Here is a 26128-nt window from a genome sequence, read left to right on the forward strand (position 1 = left end):
ACATTTTCATGCTGCTATCCCATGACTTTTGGTCGATGTACATGTATCACATCAAATAATGAATTTTGTGAATCACTACATCCCTAATACTATATGAAACCTCTCAAAACTCTAATTAAACTGCTTGTTTTCCAACACAAACACACACACACACACACACACACACACACAGGCGAGCGCAGTGATAGATAGCACTGTGATTTGAAGGTCTCTGTGTGATGGGTTGCCAAAAGCTTAATCCCCATCCATGACTAATTAATGCAACACTCCTAGCAGATATTTGGCAACTGTTAAAAACCACACTGGAAATGTGAGCGAGCTGCAGAGCTAGTTTATTTTTATTCTGCATCAGTAGCTCAGTCTGCTCAGCTCAGAACACAAATACAGAATACAAATATACAAATATATGCAGAATGAGCATGTGTACAGGTCTATAACACACACACACACACACACACACACACACACACACACACACATCTACAGCTTCTGTGCAATATTTCTTATTCACCATGTGTAGTATATAATCTGTTCACCATCACTATATATTCACTATTATCACTTAATTACTACGTATTTGTATTTGTATGTGCAATATCACTGCCTACCATAACACACATGTAGTGTTAAAAAAAGCATGTGAACCTTCTGGAATTTCATGCTTTTCTGCATAAATTTGACTTAAAATATGATCTAATCTTCATAAAAGCTAAGAGTATTGCCGAATACAGCTCTGAAATAAATTGAGAGCACTTCAGTTTCTGAATCAGTTTCTCTGATTTATCTATTTATAGGTTTATGTTTGAGTAAAATGAACATTGTTGTTTTATTCTATAAACTACAGACAACATTTCTCCCAAATTACAAATAAAAATAATTTAATGTCATTTAGAGCCTTTATTTACAGAAAATGAGAAAAAGCTCATATTCAAGATCTTGGCATCATGTTCTCCTCCACCAGTCTTACACACTGCTTTTGGATAACTTAATTTAAAAAAAAAAAAAAATTCAGAGCTGTATATTGTGCATAAAATAAGTTTTTAAGTAGAAAAAGTATCGTGACTTTGTCTGATATTTTTTTTTTTAAACTCTAGTATTCTGTATCATATTTGATAAAACAATAATTATTGATCATCAATATTTTTTGAGCCAGTATATATATTTTTTTTGATCAGGCACTACATAGAAATGCTTTGTAACCCATTCACTCGCATTTAACACGATTGTCCACTAGGGGGTGCTATTAGTTTTCAAATGCCTTTCAGTAAATGTGTCCCAGCTGTGTTATTTTGCATTTAAACAATTAATCAATCAATCAATTCGTCAATACATGAACAAAATAAGCAGTAACCATTATAGATTCCAAAATATTTTGTTTTATTTTGTTTTCCTATTTGTTGGTACAATGTTACAGCAATAAAATCACAGTTTAAACCTTGAGTCGCTAGAAAATAACATAAAACCTAGAACCTAAAACTTAATTATATACATATAATGTGTATAATATATTCTTTTCTTTGTTGTTTTGTGGAAAATACACATCAGAATCAGAATAATAATACTAAACAATACTAAATACTAATACTAATAATACTTAAATTAATTATTTTAAAATAAATTTTAATTCTAGCTGTTGTTCTTTATACAGTATCAGAAGTTCCTCATGATGAGCGGACAAATTAAAATACTCTTCAATCACTTTACAATAAAAATTTTAATATATTGACTGAATATATCTGCTCCAGCTCTGCTCCTCAAACTCCACGCCATCGAACCACGACCCAGGAACCTTCCAGAAACACAGAGACAAACAGAGATAATATTAACATACGTATTATATACACATCTTGGCATCATGTTCTCCTCCTCCACCAGTCTTACACACTGCTGCTTTTGGATAACTTTATGCTGCTTTACTCCTTGTGCAAAAATGAATTCAAGCAGTTCAGTTTGGTGGTTTAAAGGTTTGTGATCATTAATCTTCCTCTTGATTATATTCCAGAGGTTTTTAATTTGGTAAAATCAAAGAAACTCATCCTTTTTAGGTGCTCTCTTATTTTACAGGGTCGTGAGGGCGTGGCCGAGTCCTCCATCCTGCTGCTGGCAGCTTCCTCCCGACACAAGTAATCAAGAATAGGCCGTACTACAGAGAACCAACCTATCCTGGATTACTTGAACCAGGCAAAAGCCGAAACCGGATTCCCAGAGGATCATCTGGACGTGATGTGAATAAATAAATCAGTATAAAATCATCTTATTGGCTTAAATAAACTTCTGCTCTACAGTTTGATCAGGCTAAAATATGTTTAAAGCACTAAAAAATACTGAAGATGCATCTAAACTGAACCTGAGAGTTCCATCACTTCCAATAAACCAAAAATATACATACATATATATATATAACTAAATATAGACATGTTTTCAATTATATATAAAAGTATGTAATTCTGCCCAACAATTTTCTAATGTTATGGTTTTATCATGTGATAAAACAATCATTAAATAAAGGCGTATATTTCAAAAACTTGGGGCTGCAGGGCTCCACTGGACTAAGAATCGCAGGTTTGAATTCAGGTTCATGCTGCTTCTCCATCAGCAACCGGAGTCCGAGAGAGAGAGAGAGAGAGAGGGTGGGTGCAGTAGGTGGCGCTCTCTTCCGGTTCAGAGCTGAGGAGAATACTGGAAATACTGACTTTAAAAGGTTTTATTAGATGTTTTTAAAGCTTTATTATAACTGGAGTTTAAATGGTTTATAAAAGGTTTACAAATGGAGTTTGAAAGGTTTATAAAAGGTTTAAAACTAGAGTTATAAAGCTTTACAACCAGAGTTTAAAAGCGCTATTATAACTTTATAAATGGAATTTAAATACTTTATAAAAGGTTTATACCTGGAGTTAAAAGGTTTATAAAAGCGTTATAACTGGAATTTAAAAGGTTTAAAACTGGAGTTTAAAGCTTTAATATATCTGGAGTTTGAACAGTTTATAAAAGTAGAGTCTGAATGGTTTATAAAAGGTATAAATAAATAAAAAATAAGTCTGTGGTACTGAAATATGTAATAAAGTTCTGTGTTAAGGAAAAAGCAAACAAGCAAACAAACAAAAAAAAAACATTTTTTTTTCTTTAACAAGAATAAAATAATAAATCCACTGCTTTTTAACTGATAAGGATGTTAAAGAGTTAATTTATCAGAGATTTATGGATATTGTTTACGGATCTGGGTTTCCAGCAGTTCCTTTGCTCTCCAGCAGGGGGCGCTGTCTGCCCACTCTCACACAGAGAAACACAGCCCCTCTCTGTGCTCAGGCTCCGCCCACTAGTGCTCAATGTGTAAGCTAATAAAAACAACAATTCACTAGCAGGGGATTACCAGCCTTCCACTTCTCTCTCTCTCTCTCTCTCTCTCTCTCTTTTTCTCTCTCTCTCTCTCTCTCTCTCTCTCTCTCTCTCTCTTTTTCTCTCTCTCTCTCTCTCTCTCTCTCTCACACACACACACACACACACACACAATGTATTACCTGGTGTGTGAGCCTTCAGTCTCCACAGGTCCTATGAATCCTGCTCCACACTGTTCACAGTCTGAGGACAAGGCAAGGTACATTAATTAATAACCACACTGCACACCAATTTTTATTTTTAATTTTTAATTTTTTCCCATTTTCTCCCAACTTTTCTGACCGATTGTCCCACCCATTCAGCTGCTACTCTCTACTCTGATGCTGTAGCATTGCCGAGTAGCATCACAGCGCTAACGCTCGGAGGAAAGCGCCTACAGCGACTCGGTTCTGATACATCAGCTCACAGACGCAGCCTTGTGCTGATCCACATCACCCTAGGAATGATGAGAGCAAGGGGCCATCTACTGTACTGTACCCACCCATAGAGAGAGCAAGGCTCTCAATTGTGCTCTCTCAGGGCTCCAGCAGCTGATGACAAAAAAGCTGCATGACTGGGATTCGAACCAGCGATCTCCTGCCGATAATAGTGGCAGCACTTTAGACCACTGGACCAATGTTACGTTTAAAATCACCTCATAACAACAACTGCAAATACAAACATAAGTGCTTAAAAAAAAACATAGACATGTATATAAACTGTTAACACATGCAGTTAATCTGGAAACTTTAACATGGTATTTTTTAAAAAGCAAATTAATTATGGGATAAAATTGACAGAGCCTGGTAAAATATTAGCTGCTATATTTAGCAATATTACACAACAACACTTATTTTTGAGTTCAGAAGGTAGATTACCTTTTTTTATTTATGCTGATTTGTTTATTCGTTTATGCTCTCTCTCTTTTTTGCTCTTTCTCTCACACACTCGCATGGTCATGCTGTTGAATGTGGAATATGGAGCTACACTAGAGCTACTCTATTTTCTCTATTAAAAATTTCAGTTAATCTCAGCAACTCAAAACATTACAATATTTTAGTATAAAATGTTTAATTTATTTATCTTTAATAGAGCACTAAAAAATAATGTGTACTGGTGCGTTCTGTCTATTTCTCAAGAAAACTATCATATATATATATGCCTTCCGCCCGATGCTGGCTGGGATAGGCTCCAGCACCCCCCCGCGACCCTTAATGGATAAAGCGGTTGATAATGACTTGACTTGATGATATATATATATATATATAAAGACTTTTGACACGTCAGTGTTTAGCGTATCACCATATTTTGACACAGAAAATACACACTGGTTGTGAAACATAAAATCAATAGTTTTAGTACACAGTAACAGTACTTTGTACCACAACAACAGTACACAGTATAGCATAATAATGCATTTATGTTTACTACTACCAAATTCATACAGCATTATGTAAAAAAGTGACAAAACATCAGAATTAAAGAAAAAGTTAAAAGATGCTTTTAAACAACAGGTAAAGTAGATGGTAGTTACTTGAAGATTTTAGTTTGATCACTGATAAAAGTGGACTAAAAAGAACCACTGTTTTCTAGGTATAAATTAACATACCAAAAATAAAATACCTTAAAATAAACCCTGTGGCCACGTCTCGTCCAGGTCCTGAGAGGTCTTGCTCCTGAAAGAGTTCATCTCCGGTTCAGTCATCCGTCTGGAATCTGCAGAAAACATCAACATTTAAAAAAAGGTCATTTTTTTGTAATTATATGTATATTAAATATAGTTGTATTGAATTAGAATAGATTTCAAATTTAAAATCTCTCGCAACATCAGTATCAGAGAGGGGGTTTAACACAGTAGATAGATAGTACAGTACAGTAGATGGCGCTCTCTCTTTCCCCCTTCTCATCACTCCTAGGGTGATGTGGATCAGCACAAGGCTGCGTCTGTGAGCTGATGTATCAAAACCACCAGAGTCGCTGAGCGTTAGCGCTGCTGTGATGCTACTCGGCAAAAAGGTGCAAAAAGACTTCACATGTGTCGGAGGAGGTGTGTGCTAGTTTTCTTAACCATCCTGGTGTTGTGGCATCACTAGTGATAGGGGAATGCCAATTATTTGGTGGGTGAAAAGAAACGTTGCTCATCACTGTGTTCATTAAATATATTAACTTTAAAAACACTTTTATTGTGTCTCAGGCAGACCTTTTTGTCTCCGTCCAAAAATTCCATCGCATTCGTTCCAGTGAGCGAGAGAATCCTGTGGCTTTAGAGAATAGCTTCTCCACAGCCTGTAAACACCAGCCAGCCAATGAGAGCGGCCGTAGGGTTTGGGTATTATGCACAGAGCTGAGAGTTCACCAGGGCACGCTGTGAAATCCACGGCCAGGAGTAACCCCTCCTCAGCTCCTCGTCCACACCAGCAGACTCGGGTCAGTCTTACATTCACAAAAACAGGAGCGCTGTCCTCGGATCATATTTGAGATCAAGGTACACATTTGTTTTTCTGGTTATGGGGAAGTTCGAGCAAAATGACATAATATTTATCAGAGCTCAGCAAAGTGCATTTCTCTATTTAAACGAGTGTGAGCATGTCATAGTGAACGGGCTACTCGAGAATAATACTGCATTACATTAAAGGAGAAGTCTGGTGTGAAATGAGCTTAAGTTGTAGTGAAATAACTCCCAGCATTCCTAAATACAGAGCTTTTACCTGATGCTCCCAAAAGGCTTTCAATGCAAGTGATGGGGGCATAGAGTTACCCATGCACAGAAATCACTAGTTTTACACAATTTATTTAAAGCTCAAAGTAGCTCCACACTTCATTGTTAAAATTCTGAGAGCTCTTATATTTAAAATGAGGCACTGATAACTTTAAAAGTGCACAGATAGTGAACATATTTGAACATTAATTCCACAGAAATTCATGATATTATAAAGATATTTTCAGCAAAAGATACCTATCCGTTGGTGCTCATCAGTTATCAACTTTTTTTGTGAAAACCTCTGGAATTATTCAAGAGGAAGATGGATGATCACAAGCCATCAAACCACCAAACTGAACTGCTTGAATAATTTTTTTTGCACCAGGAGTAAAGCAGCATAAAGTTATCCAAAAGCAGTGTGTAAGACTGGTGGAGGAGGAGAACATGATGACAAGATGCATGAAAAAAAAAACTGTGATTAAAAACCAACCAGGGTTATTCCACCAAATATTGATTATTTCTGAACTCTTAAAACTTTATGAATATGAACTTGTTGATTTCTTTGCATTATTTGAGGTCTGAAAGCTCTGCATCTTTTTTGTTATTTCAGTCATTTCTCATTTTCTGTAAATAAATGCTCTAAATGAGAATATTTTTATTTGTAATTTGGGAGAAATGTTGTCTGTAGTTTATAGAATAAAACAACAATGTTCATTTTACTCAAACATAAACCTATAAATAGCAAAATCAGAGAAACGGATTATTTTGAAGTGGCCTAATGATGGCATTAAAAAACTTCCCTTGATCCTCATTCAGGACCTGTATAACAGTGTATTACACAGGTATAGCTCTTATATAAAAATATCGTTACCTTGGCAGCCGTCCTGCTGTCCTCCGGCTCTGACAGGACATCACAGGAAGATGCTGCTGTGCTGCAGGGCATCTTCAGCGCTCGTCTGACCTGTCTGACCCACAAGAAAACAGAAAAAAGAAACTAAATCAGCTCTTTCTGCAGAAAAAAAACATAATCAAGTCGGCTCTAGCAGCCTAACAGCTGATTATATTACATAAAATTACATTACAACTAAATGACTAATGAGATTAAGCCCAGTGGTTTAGGAGGATCCCTCTTAAAGCTGTCACCAGTCAAACCAGTCACCAGTGACCAAAAAGCTTTTTTTTAATAAGCAACAACACAACAAGGATATGGAAGCATCTGTATTGTATGAATGCATTTATTGCTAACATCTCTTCTCTTCTATATCCATACTTTTAAAGAATAAAGAAAAGTCTCCACCTGGATTTAACTAAGTAAGTAAATGATGTGGGGTTGGTTAATGATGCTGCAGTTGGTCTGCAGGTTTAGGTTCAGCAACAGTATGTGCTGAAAGAATGAATGGGGTCAGCTGACTCTACCTGAATATACTGAATATAGACCAGGTTATTCCTGAATCAATGGAATTATTTGGAGATCAGGGAGCATGAGATCATCATTTATCATTTTCTCAAATGGATTGAGAGAGAGTTCACCACAGAGTCCAGATCTTAACCTCATTGAGAATCTTTGGGATGTGCTGGATGGAGAAGAGAGGCTTTGTGCAGCTGTCAGACTCTACCATCATCAATGCTGCTGCAGATCTTGGTGAATAATGTATAATTAATGCAGCAACACTGGATTAAAATACATAAATCTTGTGACGTTGCAGAAGCTTATTGAAACAATGCCACTGTGAATTTGTGCAGCAATCAAAGCTAAAGGTGGTTCAACCAAATATTAGAGTATATGAGCTTTTTTTGTGGCCAGGCAGTGTAATAATTACAAATATATATATATATATATATATATATATATGTGTTTTTAAAAAATGTGTTTTAAAATTTATACAGAATTGACACAGTATTGATGCAGATACTTTAAAATATTGATATTTTCTTACATCTCTAGTATTTAAACATGCAATAAACTTAATTTCAGTTCTCCGGACAACGACTAGTTCATCACTCCTAAAACTAAAACTAGAACCTTAAAACCAAAACAAAAAAACAGTTCAATAGCATTTTTAACTGGTGGAGTGTTTATAACCAAACAGATCCTATTATCTCTTCCTATTTAACTCTTTAAAATCTTTAAATAAACTGTGATTAAATTAACTGTGGTATAATAATCACAGTAATACACTCGAGATTAAAACTAAAACTAGAACCTTAAAACCAAAAACAGTCCAATAGCTCGTAGAAAAATGTGATTTTTTTTCATTACCAGTCTCTGGTATGCAGAAAAGGAATGAGGTACATGCCTCGTTTTGTTTTAGCAGCAGCCATCAGCATTAAACACACAAAAAACACATAAAAAACACGAATAAAAAGCGCTCGCCTCTCCTCCTCTCCTGCACAGAAACACAGAAACAGAAAATCTGTTTTAAATGAGGCTTCTGGCCACGGCTGCTATACGTTATATAATCACAGAGGGCGGGAAAGCCCACACATTTCAGCTGTACCTTCAGTGCAGTGCAAAACACACACACACACACACACACTAAAACCACTCCCGCCATTTCATCACAGGAGCGTCTGGCAGGAGCGAGCCCTCGCAGTGCATATGCCACGCTAAAGACGGGCACAGAAATGGGAGCCGTGTTTTGTAACAGGACATCTGCAGCAGCAGGGCTGTTTTTTACGGCTTAAAGGCCTCTAACATAGTTAACATCTCTGGAATATTTTAGACAAATAGCAAACATTTATTAGCACTGGGCTGAAATGTCATTAAAACATAAATCAGTGTTATTTTTTAAAGAGGACACACCTAACGAGCTTCATACAGAGCTGGACGATATGGTACAAAATATTATATCACGATATTTAAAGTATTTAAACTAAACACAGTTAGTTCCGACCCTGCGATGTAATTGGCTGACGTGAGTGCCGTTATCAGCCGGTAATGCACTGTAACCGAAGCTCTTCATGTACGTATTACTCTGCCACATACAGTACATGTAACCTAGCAACGATGCAGCAGCGCTTACAAACCAAACAGCACAAACGCAGCTACAAAGCAAGAGCAAGAGCAGCAATGGAACTATTTTAACTGGCAGAGTATCAACGATATGTCTAAACAAGAAAATATGGGGCTAAAATAATAATAATCACAATATTTCATGGTATTTTCGTTAAAACGATACTCTTGGCGATATGACAAAACAATGAACTGATGAATTGATGAAAAAATATTTTAAGAATACACTACTGCAACAAAATTTATATATATATTTTTTTTTATTGCATAAGATGTGAAATGGCACACCCCTAACTGAGATATTTAAAAATATATATATTTTTAGATTTAGAATTAGATTTTTAACAGAAATCAATATCTCAATATATCCAGGACTGAAATAAAATAAATGATACTGGACAGATATAATCTCTATAATATAGTCTCTAGTAGATATACAGTATAATGGGAAATGAGAACAGTGTGAACAAAAAAAATAATAAAATAAATAGTACCCTGATGTGATATGATAATTAGAGGTGGTTGATATGCACAATATTTCAGGGTGTAATATGTCGTTCACGATATTTAATAATAATGGCGATATTATTGCGTACGATACGATATAGCACACCACTACATAAAAATCGTGATATTATTTTAGGGCCGTATCGCCCACCTCTATTGAGAAGGGTTTTACTGAGCGACTGGCTGTTGGGTAAATCTGTTCACACACTAAACATGGCGAGAAGAGAAGCTCTGATATGTGTTTTTCTGCACAGTCTCTGCCCCTCCCGCCCTGCCGTCCTCTCTGAGGGGCTTATGCAGCCATAGGAATGATCTTATGTAACATACGAGGCGCGTGTGTGCTGCTGAAAGAGGGACGAGGGGGAAAATGGCCTCCTGCGTCAGCGCTCGGCCGCCTGCTCGCTCAATGATGAAGCTCCGCTCGGCACAAACGGTGCAGGAAATGGAGGAGAATGAACGTGATCCGTGAACTCGGCGTCCCCTAGAATAAGATCTCGTGTACACAGATGGAGGGGTATTGCACAATCGCTAGGCGCAGGCAGGGTAGTGAGGAGGAGGAGGGGGTGGGAGTGTTGATTCATTGGGTGATTTTCTGCTTTTCTGAGAGGAGGACACTTAGAGGAACTGGCTTACGAAACACCAAATTAAACCATTTAAATTATCATGTAGAGATGGGCGATATGGTAAAAATATTATATATCTGTATATTGTGATATGGTAAACCCTCTAGAGCAGGGGTATTTGATTAGAAGTCAGTATGGTCCATATATTTATGTAGATAAAGATATAGATACAGATGAAAAAAAATATATAATATTAATAATTATAATGAAACGCCTCTCTGGCCAGTTTTTGTTTACATTCCTCCCCTGTCTCTCTCACTAGTCCCAATTCACTAGCGGGGACAGCGCTGATCTGCACAGATCTGATTGGCAGATGAGAGTGTTTGGCGATCATACAGCACATGTGATTGGTCTATGAGTTTACTGCGCCGCAAAACACAGCGTGTATACCGTAAAGACAAGAAAAGTTCTGCTGCTTTAAATAAATACAGTCAGAATTTAATTCTTCTCAGTAGTTTATAGGTTTGGGTCCACATTGGACATCGTCTGTCAGCCTCTGCTCTATAGCATGGTGTTTCCCTCAGCCAACAACATTTTAGTAAATTACATTAAGGCTGCAATGATTAGTCGATTTAATCAATTATAAAGTCGATTACTTTCATTTGTCGACTAATCGTTCATTTGTAACAGTACTGAATTACACAAAAAAGTGCTGGGGACTGAAAAAAACTTGGAGGTCTGTGTCCCCAAAAAATAGCCCAAACACAACAGATTACATATTTATTCACTAAATATTCACTATATAATAAAATAAATTACATTACGCTCATGTATAATGTACATTATGTTTTTTTTTTGCAATTTTGTTTTTTCTTAAGTACTCTTTAAGTACTGACGGTATTCTAAACATGCTTAATAATGTATACTCTAAACACAATATTTAAAAAACACAATATAATAATATTTTTGAGTTTAGATAAGGGTTGCACAATATGTGCAATAGTCACATCGCAGAATGGGCAATGTTTTGTGCAATTTATATATATATATATATACATTCCTGGGTATCGATTTAATTATCTACGCAGTATCATAACAATAATTATTCATATCAATGTATTAATGTTGGATCACTGACCTTTAGATCATTGAATTTTGGGAAAAATCTTGTATTTGTAATATTGCAAAATATATCACAGAACTAAAGAATATAAAACAAAATATAAAAACTTTTGAACACTAGGTTTTAATATTATCATGTTATAAATCCTGCTGTTGAATGCAGAAACAATACAATGCAATGAACTATTAATGTATTTGGTAATAATTTAACATTAATACTTTGTGTTGCCCCAGTGTGTTCTATTGTTAGTCTCTATTAAAGAAACTTATATTCTATTAATGAGAGGAATTAAATAAACAGTTGTGAGGGTGAAGAACTGAAGTGTAGGCTTATGTACAGGGTTTAAACCCAAAATACACACTATATTTCATTTATCACAATAACTCCTACCTTTATAAGCATTTTTTTTAGTTATAAAAGGGTAAAACTAAGCCCCAGACTCCCCCTTTTCACCACCTCCACCTCCACCACCTCCTCCTCCCTCTCCAACCTCATTACAGCAGGTGTTTGTTTGACAGTTAGTAAGCTGTGCTGTGTAACAGAAGAACAGGCGGAATAGATAATAAATACAGGTTTTAATGCAGAAAGACAGAAAAGAAAGATGTAAAGAAGGAACGATGTGTTCCAGAGAGGGTTTGACACATAAATGCTTCAGAGTTTCCAGGCTTAGCTGTGAAATGTGACATAATTTGACTCCTACAGCTATAAAATATACAATAAGCTGGATGTGGGAGTTTATACAGCACCATTCTACAGACTTTAAGAAATAAATATTAAAGGAGAAGTCTGGTGTGAAATAAACTTGTGTTGTAGAGAAACATGATAATGAGTACAAACTTTTGTTAAATAGCCCATCTTCATTCTCTCATAGAGTTTTCAAATACAGAGCTTTTATCTGATGCTTACAATCGCTTACAGTGCAAGTGATAGGGGCATAAAGTTACATACCCATACAAAGGAATCTCTATTTTTACACCATTAACAAACACAAAGCTCAAAGTAGCTCCACACTTCATTGGTAGAACTTTGAAAGCGCACAGACCCTACCTATACATTCGTGCTCATCAGTAAACTTATCTTGACAATTTATTTAAAACAATAACACAATATATCACCTTTCCTACAGTACTAGTATTGCATTATATATGATAAATTGCAATTCCTAATTCTGACATATATATCAAAAGACTTGAATTCTCTACGATACTTCATGGCATCTGTTAATGTTAATAAAGAGGATAAAATATTCCTAAATAAGCAAATTTCAGGAATTATGGATTTATTGTTGTTTCAGTTTCTCGTAATTTAACAACCAATATTGTCCACCGCAGGTTTTTTAACTCTATTCATGTAATTATAGCGCCACCACTTGGAGTAATGAAGTTTTAGGGAGTTTAGGGAGCCTATGTTTAAATAAAAATATCCACATTTGGATGCACACTCTTAAGGCAAGTGAGAAATGCATTTCTTTAGATGTTGTTCTAGGTTCTTCTGTGACCTCCTGGATGAGTTGTTCATGCCCTTTTGGAGCAATTTCAGCAGTTTACTGTGGTTCCCAAAGCTTCATTTCTTCTGATTGGGGCATAATGTGATGCTTTTTAAGATCTATTTAAGTGATTTCTTGATTCTACAGATCTCGCAGTAATCAGGCCTGCTTATCAATTCTCCAAAAAAATGTGGTTAATTACAGTTATGTTTTTTTAATGATTAATGTGTTTGGATAGCTTTTTTATGTCTGTCTGATATTAAAATTTGCTTTATACGCTGAAAAATATGGATAGTGACAATAGTTCTATATAATTAAAGCACAGTTCAGCTACATTATTAAACTGCCAGTGTTTATATCTCCATATAAATACATATATGCAGAAAAGGTCACAGAAGTTATAAAATGATGCGTTGCTCACTTTACAGTCTAACAGCACAGTTTCAGTTTCAGCGCGGCTGCTGCAGCTGCTTTGCACCACATAAACACAAACACAACACCACACAAACATGCGACTCGACCAGGAGCACTAAAACCAGTCTTAAATTAATGAAAAGAAAAAAGAATAGCCAGTAAACTGATCGCACCTGTAATAGTACATAAAATTGGTTTAAACTCAAATAAATAACTCTATTTTATGTGAAATTCTAATATTTCCAAACATACTTTCAACTAGTTTGAGATAGATGAACAGTTGAACAGCCACATATACTGCACATTCACACAAAACAAATATATATTTCAGGTAAATCAACTTGTAATTAGGGCTGTATCTAATGAATATTTTGGAAGTCGACTAATCTGGCGATTATTTTTTCAATTAGTCGATTAGTCAACGATTATTTCTGAATTATCTACTGTTTTTCTCTGAACTCTGTGCTCCTCCGGTAATTTTAGTCCCGTCCGGACGCACATCTCTGAGTTTCGTCTCCTCACCTTTTAACAACATAGATATTTGTCCACTGCTGCGCACCGTAATTACTGTACACTTTGGGCGCGCCACGGTTTCCACGGAGATCCACGTTAAAAACACAACAGTGAGTGGAAATGGAGGAGCTACTGAACACCGCGAGGATGTCATGTATACTATATAAGTATACTGCAATTTAGGCATAATAACTTAAATAAACTTAATGTCTAATTAACTCAAGTTTTCAGTAAACATTACTTTAAAAAATGCAACTTACTCAGGTTTACAGTGTAGAGAAATTGTGTTTTTAAAATATATATACAAATATATCATAGTATTGCAATTTTATGTTTTGCAAAAAATATAAAAGTCCCCACCTGATGTGTATGTACAGTAATCACGACATGTAAGGACATTTGACATGCAGACAAAATGAACCAGCATTTATTGCATGTACACTGTAATACATAAATTTTTCATCATCATCGTCCAATTAAACATGTTTTTTTACACCCTCTGTACTGAAATTAGTTCTTTAAGCACTTACGATATTATCCTTGATAAGCTTATTAAAGCATATTGTCAACACAATAAGAAAATGTATGTTGATTTGATAAAATATCAGTATATTACTCACCTCTAATAAATATAACATATTATATCACCTGCCAGTTCTTTCCAGTACAAAACCCTACTATAGAGAACTGGTCACCAATTACTACACCAACCCAAACCCCTCCCACTCACTACACCTCCTCACAAAACCATTTCACCAGTGTCAAGCTTTCAAAAACTGATTTACTGCTTAGTTAAAATCAGAGTTCTGCCTGCTGAGATCCTCATTAACCACAGCAAAATCCTACGAGCTGCTGTTCATATCAGAAAGGGACTTGGCTCCTTCCCAGAGAGACTGACCGCCCGGATTTGCCTGTGCCCTTTCACTCCTCGGGACAAAAATAGGCCCCAACCAAAGGCTGTATGTAGCTTTATATAGCTTTAATATATACCCCCTACACTCACTAAACAATGGCAGTTCTAGGAGGGGGGCAGCAGGGGGCAACTGCCCCCCCAAAACTCCTTGAAAAATGCTTGAACCCTCTACAGTAGTGCTGGGCGATATGGGGAAAAAAAATCATATATCTCAATATGGAATTTTTTATATCACGATAACGATATATATCATGATATATCGCATTTGAATATGTTTTCAGTTATTCTTCGAAAAATATGACAAAATACTATATCATTGATGAATTTTTTCCATCTTTATTTCAAAGTGACATTAAACCCAACTTTTAGTGCAGCAATATATGTGACCCTCAAATAACGTAAAGCAGCGCCACGTCGCAAAACCACATTATAAAGCTTTTTTTTTGCGAAGATTACTTTATTATCACTTATATAAACCAAGTTTATGCAAAGTGACCACGCCAATACATTTCACCATAGCCTACTTCATATATTTGCATGAATAATTGATGAAATTACTGTAGAAATGATGTTTATCGTCATATTGCACAGCACTACTCTACAGCCTCCTTAATTAAGAAGAATCTCCTCATTTCTGCAAACATGCAACGACAAAGTGATTTAAACTGATTTAAACTGATTTACACACTAATTCTCCAGTCTGGTGCAGATTTTATAAATCTGAGTAAAACCTACACCGACAAGCACTTTCCCAGAAATATAAATATTGTAAATATAACACTGAGTGATGCAGACAGCAGCAGCAGCTGTGATTGGTCCACTGAGCCGCGCACATGGTTTAAACTGAGAAACTGGCAGCTGCGTAGGGCGCTCACACAGGCTTCACTGTATAAACCAGCCTTTAGGAGCATGTTTTCCTCATGCAGCAGACAGCAGCATTTCAATGGATTCATATAAATATTAAAACTTGAATATGAAACCGTAGATTGTCGATTTCACTACAGATTTCTGCAATAAAGCTCGGCTCCTCTAGAACAGACTGAGCTAATATTAATGTACTGTTCAGTTAAGGACGGCAAAGACCTTAAAACTGTGAGAATATGTTGATTTGTTGATGATGTAAATTGTCTATAAAACAGAAGAAGAGTTAAAAAAAGAGTAAAGGCATTGAATGGTGATTTTTTATAATCTGTTTGTATGGAAAATGAGAAAAAATAACTTGTAAGAATTCTAGTAGCAGGAATAAAACAAACAAATCATAGAAGACAGCTGATGTAAAATAAATTTAATATGAAACTGAAAAAATAAGGGATAAAAAAAAATATTTTAAATCATAGCATTGAAATGTACAATGTGATGATTTGTTTATGTTTTTTTTTGTGTGTGACATGGTAAATATAGTGAAATTATACCTGAAAACTGTGTATATAAAACTGCTGAATGATACTGAATGCATACTTTTGCTTCTTAATGCTGCAAATCACTAAAAGCTTGAAAGTACCACTTAAAAATGATGAGTTTCTTTAATTTTACCAAATTAAAAACCTCTGGAATATAATCAGGAGGAAGATGGATGATCACAAGCCATCAAACCACCAAACTGAACTGCTTGAATTTTTACACCAGGAGTAAAGCAGCATAAAGTTATCCAAAAGCAGTGTGTAAGACTGGTGGAGGAGAAGAACATGATGCCAAGATGCATGAAAAAAAAAACTGTGATTAAAAACCACCAGGTTTATTCCACCAAATATTAATTATTTCTGAACTCTTAAAACTTTATGAATATGAACTTGTTTTCTTTGCATTATTTGAGGTCTGAAAGCTCTGCATCTTTTTTGTTATTTCAGCCATTTCTCATTTTCTGTAAATAAATGCTCTACATATTTTTTTTCCAGAGCTGAATTCCAAGTAGTTCAGAAGTGAAGTGCTCTTTTTCTTGGTATTCTTATTAACAGGTTCTCAGCGCTGCTGCCAGATAAACAGTAGCCTATCGCTCAACAGTAGCCTCATAAACATCCTCATAAAAACTCCTGTGCTGCTGTTACAGGACGTGTGTAAAGGGTACGGTCCTGAACTGAGATCAGGACGAATCTCACGTCACTGATGACGAGACCCCTGGCCTTCAACCTGCTGTAGGAACGTTTCTTTTCCTGTTTGTTTTTCTCAGATGGCAGGGCATCTGCTCCCGTCAGCAGGGGTTCTGTTTCACAGAGCAGGATCTGTCTGTGTACGTAAGCTCACTAAAAGTGTGAGGGTTGCCCAAACACACAGTCCTTTAGCTCTGCTCCTATTGGACAGAGTGAATTTTGGCTTTCATTTCATAAAAAAATAAGACAGGACTATCCAGTAGGGCTAGGCGATATTGTAAAAAAAAAATCACAATATTCAAATATATTCAAATATATGAGGAATTCTCTGTTTTTATTTTTTTAGATCTTACATAACTTAACTATTTTTTATTGGAGGTTACACTGGTCAAAAAGTTTTGCGATAAATCCTAGTATTGTCATTTTAAGATCAAGCCTTTTATACAGCAATGAACAACTTGGACTAATTAGGGATATATTCAGAAACAACAACAAAAAAAACGTAGAGGTCAGCACAATTAAATGAGGTCATAGTAATTTATTGTACATTAAGTTAATAACGTAGAAGTTTCATTCAAAACATAACTTTAATTTATCAGTGTGTTTACAATTTAGTTTAATCCTTATTAAACTAACAAACAGCTTTTATATTAAACATGGTGTAAACACATCATTCTTGTATTTTAGTTTAGGAAAAGTGTTAAATAAGAAAATTAATGTTATATACTGTTATATTATATTGAGATACAACATGTTTTAGCAAATGCTTTTTAAATTGTAATACATTTATATTACAATTTAATATTGATGATTGACATGTTTGCTGTTTTTCCCTTTTTGACTAATATAATAAAACACATTTCCAAACAGTCTTTTTACACTGACATACATTTAAATTGCTTTAAAAATCTGTCCCATTTGGAGATGTGGGTTACTAAATCATGACTGATGGTGTTCCTCACACTCACCATCAGTGTGTAGTCGCTTCCCTGGGATAACTTAACTTTTATGTAAAGTTATTGATATAAATTCAAGTTATTGAAATAAATTTAAAAACTTAGGAAAGGTTTAAAGTGCATGACAGAAAATAAAAAGTGGAGAAAAGTATGACTAAATAAATGCATGTATATGTATTTATACATATATATATAGCTCAGGTCTGCTAACAGCAGTGGAGCGCGCGCCAGGCGCGAGAATCAGCAGAGGGGATTGAAGCTGGGAGCGCGGGAGCGCGCGCGTTTGTACAAACGAGCGAAAGAGCGCGCGAGCGCGTGCGCAGGCCCGACGGGCGTGTTCGCGCATTCCACCGCGGCACCTTGCGTTTCCCCGCCCGGGAGACAAGCGGGTGCACGATTTTACCGACCTGCCCTCCCGAACCCCCACCTCCCGGTCCTTCTGGAGCTCGCGCTGCCGAGCCAAAACCGACGCACTAAATTCAACAAAATGGCGGGCTGAGTTTAAAAAAACAACACACACACACAGAGGAGTTAAGAGAAACGAGAACCGATTCAGCGAATCACTGATTCAGAATCAGACTGTTATTATTATTATTTTATTTATTTATTTATTTTTTTATTTTAAACAATAAAAACACAGCTGATTAATATTTTGTGTATGTATAGATAGGAATACCTACAAACATTGGCTATGGCTGTGTGCTGAGTTAAAAACAAAACACACACACAAGCATTAAGAGCTAGAACCGATTCAGCGATTCACTGATTCAGAATCGGATTGATATAAATATTATTATATATTATTATTATTTAAACAATAAAAACCCAGATGATTAATATCACTTTAGGTCTGTAATCTCGTGTATTCATAGACAGAAATACCTACAAACATTGTCTATAGCTGTGTGCTGAGCGTTAAGAGCGTGAACCGGTTCATTGATTCACCGCTTCAGTGATTCAGTGATTCGCCGAGTCGTGTTCTTATTACATTTTTTTATTCATTTTAAATATAGAAAAAAATTGGTGATTGATATGATCTTATGCCAATATGTTAGATATGTGTTTAAATAATAAAAATAGGCAGGTACAAAACACTGGCTAGATAAACGATAGCTATAAATATAAATATATGGAGAAATTCGAGTCGACGGTTTCAGTCTGTCAACAACAACCCAACGCCCCCCTCCACACACACACATACACATACACACACACACACACACACACACACACACACACGGTAAATAAGCAGTGTGTAACGTTTCCAATGTGTTTAAAAAAATCATTAAAAAAACAGCAATGCTTTTTTATTACTTCATTATCTGACTACTTCATTAGAGCTATTTTACTGAAGTTGCTGAAATACTGTATGTTATGTTTCTTTTTCCTTTTTTTAACATTATTAAGAATACCTAATGTACGTGCTCCCTCTTCAGATAGCAAATAAGGATGTAACATCTCATCTCTAATGCATTATTGAAACAACGTTGATTTATTCGTGCATATCGATTTTTACACTGATATACTATTTTAACTGCATTAAAATTTACTTACATTAAATACGTAACTGTTAACCTATATTTTGTTTGTAATTATTGTAGCTAATAATGATAAGTAAACGAGCCTTAACCCTTCAAAACATTCAAATGAACGTTTCGTTTATTTTTAAAAGATGAACGTTTATTTAATGCTGTTTTGTATCAGGGCTTCCTCAGAGGAACCTGCACTTGTTAAAAAAGAGCCAGTAAACAACTTGTTTTGGACACAGATGGACTCTGAATACAGATAAACTGCGTTATTCCCAGCTGTCAGTGTTAGAACTGAGAATAGAAAAACAGCAGCAGCGGAGCGGAGAGGCGCTGGTCTCAGGTGAGATGGTAAACAGCGGGTTTCCGCGGCTGGTGACGGCTGAGATATCTACCTGTCTGTCTGTAGGAGAAGATGAAGGAAGGCGCGCGCGGTGTGTTTGATGGGCGGTTAATACATGTCCTACCTGTTTTGGCTGCTGCAGCTGGACGTCCCCTCGCTCTTCTCTGTCTCTGCACTTGTGCGATGATTATAGTTAACCTGACGTTATATAGAAACTTCCATCTAACGCGCACAACATCCTAACGACCCCCAACAACAACCTGCATTAATTTATCCGGGCTATCACTCCTCCACCTTCCGCCCCTAATCAGGGCAGCAGCGAGAAAATGACTATTTTGTTTATAATTTCGCTGTAATCCCGCCTTCTGCCGCCGCCGCTCACATGGGAGGGGCATGGCACTTGTTTTCGTCCTCCGCTCCGCTCCTACCGGCTCCTCTCCGGGCCGAGAGAGCCCCGCTTCAGCCGCCGCGCCGCCCGTGTTCACCCCGAGCCCCCCGCGGTGGAGTGGAAGCCCCCGGTCCCGCTCCGACAGCACGGAGAATCCGGGCGAAAGAAGGAAAACAACCGAGGACATGGGGCAAAGGGGGCGGTTTCAAGTTCCCCCTTACTACAGATAAACAACCCCCGCGCGCGCCCTCCGCCCACGCGCCGCAGCCCCAGCCGCCGCAGCCGCGCGCGAGCAAGCGAACCGCCCCACCGCGTGCGCTCTCAGTTAGCGAAACGGCGCGGCCCGCGAGCGCAGGACGAGGCCGAAATAAAAATAAAACGACATTTTGTTATTTTTTCCCGTATTGTTTTGCATTTGACGGGCTTTCAAGGGGCGCCTTGAAACAGCTGCCCGCTCCGGATTGGGCGAGCGGGAAGTGGGCGTAGCCCAAGCGCCCCGCTCCGCGCGCACTACATTGAAAACATTCCAGCGCTGCTCGCGCTCCACAGAGAGAGAGAGAGAGAGAAATAAAAAGATAGAGAGAGAATTAGAGAGATGGAGAGAACGAATGAGATGAGAAATAGAAATATTTTTTTATTATTATTAATAATAATAATAATAATACTATTGGTACAAATGATGATGATTTATGTTGTTGTTATTAATTAATTTATTTTTTTATTATTTAGTAGAAAACAAAGTAGTTGTAAATATTAATAATAAGTGTATGTATTTGAGGGAGGAGTATATGTGTTTATATTCTATACAGTTTGTATAAATTAATTCATTATAAAACCAAATTACAATTTCCATATTTCATTTTAACATCACAGCATCAATAATAATCGCATAACACAATCTCCAAAATACATTGCAAATACTTGTGATTCCACTACACTCCCCAAAAAATGCTACAAGAAGAGTCACGTCTGGCTGACCCACATGGAAACAGCAGCTTTAGCCTTTAGCTCAGATTAACATGAGTAAGGACTAAATCTCAGTTTCAGCAGAGAAGAAAATCAGAATTAAAGTTAGTTTGCAGGTGAATAAGTGTAGTAATAAAGTCACCGATAAGAAAAAAAAGCAGCAACTTTACAGTAGTGTATATTAAAAAATAAAAATATATACTATTAAACTTCATTGTAAACTCCTTGTATCCTGTATGTAGGCCTACACACTGAAGTTCTTCACCATCATAATAACTAAACTGCTCTCATCGTTAACAACCCTAAAATCTGTGGAAATGCACTATAACTGTGACCCAATAAGTGATAGTAGTTTTCTGCAATAAAAACAAGATTAAAAACAGAAAAACAGTGAATAAGAAGCAGCCGAAGCTTCAGGAATCCTCCGCTGCTGCAGACTGCATCTCCCGGCCCAGTCCCGTCTGGGGCCAATTCTATACCACAAAGTCCAGACGTAAACAAGAATGGAGCACTGTTTACATTCCTAGCTTCCGAAAAGTGGAAGTCGCTCAGACACATAGCTAAAATTATCGCAAGCGGGATAATTCCAAAGTGTGTTCTGCTGTAGCGCACTGAGAAAGACGGGGCGGCTCGGTGGGGGGCTGTCAAAAACAGCTCTTGTTTTGGTAGCAAATCCTGCGGCCTGTAATGGAGACCACCATCACACAGAAGCGGGTAACACACTAAAAACAAAAGCAGATCATCATCGAAAGGAAGGAAAAATGCAGGAGTTTTTTTTAATGTGTATTTTTAAATATAAAACTCATTCCTCTCTAATGCAGCAGTCTGTTATCTGTGTTAAAGATTTCTAGTGTTATCAGAGCCCGGAGATTTAACAGCTGTTTTTAACACACTAACAATGTACAAAAGTATATTTGGAAATAAGTGTTTTAGAAGTATATTGAATTACATTAGTGTACCTCATAGTAGTGTATTTCTTTTAAAATACACTATATTATACTTTTTAAAAAGTATGATCAAAGTTCCCTTTCAAACATATGATGAAGCTTAATATTAATGTACTTTTAATATATTTTAAGTAAGTACATAAATCTGTTACAACATACTTAGACATTTCCGAATAGGTTTTAAGTACAATTAAGTATATTTTTTTCACTGTATGTATGTATTTATTTATTTATTTGCTAAATTATATGAGGGGGGTGTGCGGGAGTAGAATCAGAGTCTCCAAAAGCCCAGAAGTTTGGTGAAACAACCTCAGAAGTAGTGTAGAAGTAGTGTATATGTGCTGTGCTGTAGCCTGTGGAACCTGAGGGTTTCTTATTACACCTGATAACCTTGCTGGTGCCCACACACTGCCTGCACTTCCTAGAAAAAACCTTCCTAGAATTCACCAGGTTGACGGGGAATTCCACACATTTCCCACAGTTCTGCATAATTCAACTGTACAGAACCATACAACTTAATATTTCAGTTTGCAGTTGCATAGTTTGTGTAAGCTGCAGTTACCCAGTAGTGCTAAAGCACAGAGAGACACAGACACAGGGAGTGAATTACCCCAAAAGATCCCTTTATTAGAAAAAAATGGCCTCCATCAAACCCTTAAAACAAACTTAAAGAAACATAATAACGGCTCAGTGCGACTCTAGTCGCTTAACTGTAGTGTCTCTTAGTAGTGTAGTGTTGCCTCAGCCTTCCTCTCACCATCAGCCTATATCTCTGGAGTGAAGGCTGAGTGAAGGCAGGGTCTTTATACCGGTTCAATGCGTGCCAGCTGGGACAGACCGGGGCTGCAAAAATTAGGTACGGCTCCAAAATTAGGTCGTGAACAGGAATGGAAAGTTTATTGTCTTTAAAAGGGTTAATTCCTTTGTTATGATATTATGTTATCATTTTATTAGTGCCAAATTAGTGGTCTAAAAAGGCCAACAATATCGTTTATCGCAATAATTTTTGCGACAAAATACTGTTCTATGCACAAAAAATATCTTGCACTTGAGAAAATAACTGCAAAACCCAAAAAAGCACGGTGACAAAGTTTTGTTTGTGCGTGTAAGTGTGTGTGTGTGTGTAAACATCTGGATCACCACATGTACGTAAGCACACTTCACACTTGTGCTGTATTTCGGTTCTGGACGAAAAGGATACGAGTTTCTTAATCCCACCTTGATCCGGACGCCCTCAATGACATGCAGCCTGTGCCCTCGGTGACCTGAACACACACAGACACACACATACACACACACACACTTAAAAAACATGCTAACCAGAGAGAGAGAACAGGCTGGACTGGCCAAATCTGAGGTTTTTCTGCAGGACCCGAGCTCAAAATCTAGAGCCATGTGATTTACAGGAAAGGGAAGAAGACCCCCTCCCACCCCGACATCCCTCTCTCTCTCTCTCTCTCTCTCTCTCTTTTAGTCTCTCTCTCTCTCCCACTCCATCTTACGCTCCCTCTCTTACTCTATATGCCCCCCTCACAAATTTCTGCCCCTGAGTGGCCCCTGCTGGGCCTTTTTTCCAGGAAAGGGGCCCGGTGGACAGGCGCAGGGGCCCGAGGCGGGGAGAGAAAAGGCCTGGCTCATTGAGAAAAACAAAAACAGAGCAGGGAGGTGGGAAGACTCTCCCTCCCTTACATAACAGTCCCCAGCTAGAGGAGAAAAAAGTGCCCCTCCACCCCTCCATCCCTCCATCTCTCCACCCCTCCGCTACCAGGCTCAAAACCCGTCTGTCTAGTCTCAAAGCACGCCGCCACACCCTACGGTGGAGCTCAGCAAGAATTTCATCACCAGAGATAGAGAGTGTGTATAAGTGTATGAGTGTATGAGTGTGTGTGTGTGTGTGTGTGTGTGTGTGTGTGTGGGTGTTTTTCATTCACACCCGAATACAATAGTGCACTGCAGGAATTGTGGTGTAAATGGGTGTAACGATGTAACACACTGCACACTGTAAACCAGCAATTTGCACAACTCAAATAAATAAAATCTGTGTTACGCAAAATTGGACATTTCCAAACTTTACTCAACTACTTTGAGTTAGGTGAAGACTTGTGGCCACAGGTACTGTACATTCAAACAGAGACCTTTTAAGTTAAATATGGATGGATGGATGGATGGATGGATAGATAGATAGATAGCACACACAGTACACAGACGTTACAAAAAAGGATAAGATATAACAATACTGATAATAAATACAATAAAGGTAAAGTATAAAAGTAAAATCTTTTTTTAGTGTGTGTGTAAAAGAGGTACCACTATGCATTTTTTGCAGTTTTTGCTCATTAGTCTGTTGCAACTGACAGCTTCTTTTCAGTAATAGAAAACGTACATTATTTCAGTTGAAAATGTGAAACTCATATATTATATAGACGTATTAAACACAGAGTGATCTATTTAAAACGTTTATTTCTTTTATTATTGATGATTATGCCTTGTAGCCAATGAAAATCCAAAAAGTGTGCGCAGTGTGCCAAATTACAGTTTATTAAGTCCTGCTGGAAAATGAAATCCGCATCTCTATAAAAGTTGTCAGTAGCAGAGGGAAGCTGTAAGATATGAAGTGCTGTAAGATTTTGTGGGAAAACAAAACTGCACTGACTTTAGACTTGATAATAAAACACAGTGGATCAACAGCAGCAGATGACAGACATGACTCTCCAAACCATCACTGATCATCAGTACATTTTACATTTCATTTAAAGTAAATTAAGGGATCAGAGTCTGGAGGAAGAGTGGAGAGACACACAGTCCAAACTGCTCGAGGTCTAGTGTGAAGTTTCCACCAATCAGTGATGGTTTGGAGAGACATGTCTTAACAATAAAATACACAAACTCTTAAAATAGATCACTCTGTGTTTAATCTATATATTCAATGATATTCTATTTTTTTAAGATGCTCTATTATATGTGTAAATGTGTTCAGACCTGCGTTGTTTCAGCCCTTTTAAGAAGCCTGTAGTTTGTGATGTGAAAAAAAATAATTACCAGAAGTCAAACAATGTTATTACAACACAATCTATAATTATGAGCCAACATGAGAATTAGCTCCCACACACGGTTAAATTACAGTGATGTGCTGCATTTCTGAGCAGTTTTAAATCTTAATACTAGAGCACCATCTTGTGGCACGAAAATTTACAGTCACTTTGAAAGAAGGAAGAATAAAAATCACTCACTTTAATAAAAATGCAATTAATTACAACTTTATCTGCTAATGCTACAATGCTGGTCTATTTTAACTAAACATATCTTTATTATTTTATATGTATATTATATATTTCCTCAAAACAAGCACTCCTGTTGTTGCTAGGCTATGTGTGTGTGTGCTTAGAGTTTGGTCACACCTTAAAATCAGTGTTTTTTCATTATTTCAAAGTGTTCTGCATTGTAAATTAATAAATTAATACTTAAATCATCGAAATTATGAATAAAAACATGGAATTATTTAGCAAACATTTTTTTACATTCTTAAAAGTAGCTAATTTTGCTTAGATTAGACAGTTTTGAACATCTCTGCTGGATTTTCTCAGTCAGTTTTATGAGGTAGAGTCACCTGGAATTCAGGCTTTCAGTTAACAGCTGTGCTGAACTTATCAAGAGTTAATTACTTGAATGTCTTGCCTCTTAATTATGTTAGTTTGAGAGCATCAGTTAAAGTAAAGTAGTGAAGAGGTAGAGTTACAGGTATACAGTGAATAGTGAATATTTGAGCAATGTTCGAATCCAGGTTATGAGAAGCGAGAACTACTCAACTTAATAAAAAAAAAAATACTTCAAGAATACATCAGTCAACCTGAAAAGACGGATTTTAAGAACTGTGAAATTATCCTCAAGTACAGTCACTGAAAAGACTATCAAAAACTTTATAATGATGAAACTGGCACTCATCAGGACCGAACAAGGACAGGACTTCTTAAAGGACTTTAAAATACTCTTTATAATGATGAAACTGGCACTCATCAGGACCGTCCCAGGAACGGACTTCTTAAAGGACTTTAAAATACTCTTTATAATGATGAAACTGGCACTCATCAGGACCGTACAAGGACAGGACTTCTTAAAGGACTTTAAAATACTCTTTATAATGATGAAACTGGCACTCATCAGGACCGTCCCAGGAAAGGACTTCTTAAAGGACTTTAAAATACTCTTTATAATGATGAAACTGGCACTCATCAGGACCGTCCAAGGACAGGACTTCTTAAAGGACTTTAAAATACTCTTTATAATGATGAAACTGGCACTCATCAGGA

At 36.8% G+C, this 26128-nt stretch overlaps 1 long non-coding RNA gene across 2 annotated transcripts; it reads right to left on the reverse strand.

The window, feature by feature from the left end:
• Positions 1-1620: 1620 nt before the first annotated feature.
• Positions 1621-20134, reverse strand: LOC111194077 (uncharacterized). Of its 2 annotated transcripts, none has more exons than XR_002650877.2 (5): positions 19645-20134; positions 6948-7041; positions 4999-5091; positions 3519-3579; positions 1621-2214 (listed from the first exon to the last, which is right to left on the reverse strand). It is a non-coding gene; the product is annotated as an uncharacterized LOC111194077 (long non-coding RNA). The 2 variants fall into 2 exon arrangements; XR_002650875.2 differs by having other exon boundaries at positions 1621-1789; positions 19645-20131.
• Positions 20135-26128: the final 5994 nt, after the last annotated feature.

The sequence above is a fragment of the Astyanax mexicanus genome, chromosome 13, assembly GCF_023375975.1.
Source record: "Astyanax mexicanus isolate ESR-SI-001 chromosome 13, AstMex3_surface, whole genome shotgun sequence".
Lineage (NCBI taxonomy): Eukaryota > Metazoa > Chordata > Actinopteri > Characiformes > Acestrorhamphidae > Astyanax > Astyanax mexicanus.